This window comes from Neltuma alba, unplaced genomic scaffold (genome assembly GCF_004799145.2).
Source record: "Neltuma alba isolate B1F8T4 unplaced genomic scaffold, ASM479914v2 tig00010378_pilon, whole genome shotgun sequence".
Taxonomy (NCBI): Eukaryota; Viridiplantae; Streptophyta; class Magnoliopsida; order Fabales; family Fabaceae; genus Neltuma; species Neltuma alba.
In genome coordinates this window covers 158,233-162,987 of record NW_021635282.1, presented here as the reverse complement: position 1 = coordinate 162,987, position 4,755 = coordinate 158,233, and positions in this window count along the sequence as shown.

Sequence of the window (4,755 nt, the reverse complement as noted above, 5' to 3'; positions counted from 1 at the left end):
TTCTAGAATTTTTCTAAGGTATTCAGGCCTAATTTCCATCACTGCCCTTTTTGACCAAAAACTTTGCAAAATTTGTATTTTAAGTCCTTACTTGGGTTTAGCCTCATGAATCCTCCAACTAAGGTTCCTAGCACAACCTTTAACCCTTAATTACCTCAACTCCTTATACTAATCCTCAGACTTCACATGCAGGCCTTAACATATAATGTCTCATTTTCTGAGATTTTTCTGAAATTTTCAGGCGTAATTTTTATTTTTCCCTTACAGCTCGAAACTTTACAAAATTATGATTTTACCCCTGTTTCGGCTTAACTCCATAATTCACCTTGTTGAGGCCTCTAACATAACTTTTGGCATACATTGATATCCATTTCTTATTCTTGGGTCTCAAGACCTCACTAGAGTCTTTATCTTCCTTTTCTCTCAATCCCGGAAAACTTCTCCTTTGCAATTTAGTCCCTAGCACTACAAAAACATATGTATTTTCTAGCGATTAAATTATGACCTTTTTAGCGGTTTTAACCACAACAAACAATATTTGTAGCGGTTAGACAAACTGCTAGAAAATCAAGTGGAAGAAATAGTTTTCTAGCAGTTCACATAACCACTAGAAAAAAGAAGGAGGCACTGGTTAATGTGATGAACTTTGTAGCAGTTAAAAACTGCTAGAAAATGTAAAAATATTTCTAGCTGTCACACAAACCGCTAAAAACTTTTGGACAAAATTACAGTTTTGCCTAGAAACGAAATATTCATATTAGCACCAAAAATTTCTAGCGATTTGTAACCGCTAGAAATGTTTATGCGAAATAACATTTTGTCGGGAATCAAAATTCTAAAATTAGAGCCAAAAATTTCTAACAGTTATAAACCGCTATAAATTTAGCACCAGGTGGAACTAAATTTTAATTTTGCTAAATTTTTTCCTCTTTTTTTAAATTTCTAGCGGTTTTGAACCGATAGAAAGTTCATTCCAGACCCAAAAAATAAAATTCAAATATTTAATTATTAAAAAAATAATTTTATAAATTAAAAAACCATTAAATCGATTATATTAGAGAATTTTTGTTGATATGTATATTTACCAATGTATTACATCTTATATATTTAAATTTTGTGATCAATAATAAGTAATTAAATTATGATTGTGTCAAATGAGTTGAATTGAATTGAATTTAATAAGATAATTAAATTGAAGATGGGATAGTTTATAATATTGAACCTTAACTCCTATGTAAAAAAGTGATTGAATCAGTTAAGGAGGATATGAATGTGAGAAAGAAAAATCTAAAAGAAAAAAAATAAATGTGTTAGTAAACTATAAAGGAAGATAAATAAAGAAAATTAAAATCTATAAAATGAGTATCATCTTACCATATAAAGAAGAGAAAAAAATCACCATATGAGAGAGCAAAAAGAAAAGAGAGAATTATAAAGAAGAGGAGAGGAAGGAAAAAGAGATGGGGTAAATGAATGAGTAGGTGATATGGTATTTATAGAGATCAGCGAGATGTTTCTAGCAGTTTCTTACAATTTGTAGCAGTTTCATGAATTTTGTAGCGGTTTGTCATTTCTAACGGTTTTATAACTGCTACAAATTGCATTTTTTTAATTTTTAAAAAAGTAAACCAATTTTACTCTGTACATATTTATTTATGAAAAACAAATTATATAAATGATAAAAATTATTAAAATTGCTATTATTGATAATCATCTTGCTTGAAAAGAGATATTAAAAAAATTATTGTTAGAATTAATATTTAGAAAAAATCATTAATTAAATTAGTAGTAAATTATTTAAATAATTTAAGAAAAGACATATACCTGATAATGGTCAAATTATTGTCTTCTTGAGGAAAGAAGTTTTCAAAATTCGTGGATTGGAAGGATTCGCTATCGTAAATGATATCACCATCACCCATATCATAAAAATCTTGTGGCTTGAAGTGAACGACCATATTCCAATCTTTATGTTTCTCATCCTCAACATAGTAAATCTAGTGTGCCTTAGCGGCAAGAATATATGGCTCATCTTCTTCAGATTCCCCGGTATGAATGAGTCTAGAGAAATTAACAGAGATGATGCCTAAGTGGTCAGTAGTGCGTCACATCTAGTAATATGACAAATAGGAATAAGGATATTCCTAAATATTCAAGGGCCAAAAAAGATAAGGAGAAATAGAAGATTTATGGTGAAAAATAATTATTATGATTTTCTAAGTCAATTATAAAAAGTTGACTAATTAAGGAAAATGGGACAAGAATAATTATGGAAAAATATTTCTAAGCCTCAGAAAATTAAGAAAAAATAAGAACAATGTTGCTTGAGAATTATATGAGGTTTTATAATTAGTTTTATGACCAAGTTACCCTTGAAAAAGTTTCAAAGGAATTTAAGGGTGATTTAAGCTAGTTTAAAGCCTTTTATTTGGAAAATTCCAAATAAATATTTGGAAGGAGAAATAAAATCCCAAGAAAATCCTTATGATGTCTCAAGAAATTATGGAATTAAAAAGAGACCATCAAATATCTAAGATTTTTCCTAATTATTCAGAAAAGTGGAAAAATCACTAAAGAGGAGGAAATTAGTTTTCCTTTTTATTTAACTATTGAGAAATTGATTTTGACACAAAGAGGGCATTTTGGGAAGAGAAAAATGAGGAGAATAATTTATGGATCTGACAGAAAATAATTACAGAGGCCAGAGTACTGTAATTATAGAAAAGAAATTAAACTTGAAGTAAAAGTACACTGATAAAGTGAAGACTAGAGTCTTGCACTTTACTTGACCCGCAAGTTGCCACTTGTCAAGCCCCTATTAGAGAGTAATTAAACTTTTCAAGTGTCAAGCCTCAAATGGAGGAGATTTTGACTTTTGAAATTTAATTACAATTGGAATTAAATGATTAAGAGGAAAATTTCAAGAAAAAGTAGGCTTTGAGCAATCCTCCCCCTATTTTTAGATTATATTTCAGCCAAGTGAGAAAGGTGAGGAAAAAGAGAGAGCTTGAAAGAGAAATCAAGAGAAAGGGAGCAACTTTGATCATCTAAGTGAGATTTAAGGTTAGTCGTTGGTTTCAAGTTGTTCCTTGTCTTGTTTTCATGCTTTATATGGTTGAAATTTCTGGTTTTTCCTCTTTATTTAGAGTTGGCTAAAATGTTTATTGTGTGGGGGAGGAATTTTTATTATTCAAACTAGCTAGAACACTTAAAAGCATGGTTATTCCAAGTGGTTTCAAGTAGTTATTATTGTTTGTGAAGAGATTCCTTTGAGATGTTGCAAGAGGGACTATTCGGCCAACACAATAACTAGATCCTAGGATGATTTTTCAAAGTTTTGATGCTTCTATGATGTTCAAAATGAAAAATGATGTAGGATAAACCTAAAGAACAAGTATTGGAAGCTATAGAATCAAAGTTGTAATTTTTGGATAATGAACTCTTTTGGTTCGGCCAAGCTGAAACTGGAAGAAGAAATTTTCTTTTGTTAAATCCAAGTAGATATTTGGAATCTACATAAAAAATCATGTAGAAATGGGTCAAGAAAGAATTTTTAGGGTCAAGGAAACAAACTCTAAAAATTCAAAGAACAAAGATAGAGGCTTTAAGGGGTTAAGAGTTACTTGAGCTATGTTGTGAACTTTTTATGTGAAATGGTTGGTAACCTTGCTGCCCTTTTTGTGATTTATCATGATTAGGGTTTGTTAATTGTGGAGAAGAGGAAGAAGGTTGAAGAATCAAAGAGCATTGGATTAAGGTAGTAAGACTTAATTAACTTTAATGTTGAGTGTTGCATTGATTGCTATGTAATTTCATGTGTTATTATGTGGTTGAGCTAAATGATGATGATGATTGTGTAGCTATAATCCTTGCTTTAAGTGCCTTGGCTATTGCATGTTAGAGTGCTATATGTATGAAGTAAAGTAGTTCCCTATTAATAGCAAAATGTTGGAATGATTGTAATTGATGCATGTTGATGTTTTGGTTGATTGATCTTGCTACTGAGATTTTATTAAAATCTCATCCCCCATATGTAACCTAACATTTTAGAGACTGAATCATCAAAAGGGAGGCTGCAAATCCAAGGATAAATATGGTGATGAACCATGAGGAAACAATTATATTTGGTTATGTATAAGTATGTATGGTTGGTGCTGGAATCCCTAAGCAGGAAGCCAATTTAGAGCCACATTTTTATTAAGTTCCCCAATGAATTTCTTCACAAAATTTGGTATGCTTAAAGTTCATGTCATAAGCTACAAATCAATATGAAGGACATTAAAAATGGCCAACTATACAATTTTTAATGATTTTTCAAATTTAAAGTCTAGAATCTAGAAAAAGAGTTTTTACCAAAAGGACAGAGGTGATTTTCACAAAAACCTGACACTTTTTCAAATAGAATTGGTTCACAAGATTATTTTTTCTTGAAAGAGCATTCAAAGATCTTTCTATAGAATTTTGATCCACTCTATTTTAATATTTCTTGATTAAGTTATGATTTTTTTTGAAGTTGGACCAGAAAACTGGATTTTTACCGCATGAATAGTAAAAATTTGAAAATCAGCATTTTTGGAATATTTTCGAGCCCAAGACCATCAAAAGTGGTCTAAAATACCTCAAAGTAAATTCTAAACCATACTAGAAATAAGGTATAACATAGTGAGTCCCCATGAAGTTGTCGTATTTACCCAAGAGCACTTGAACAGAGTTACGGTGAAAAGCTAGTAACTTAACTCAACGATATCAATTAGC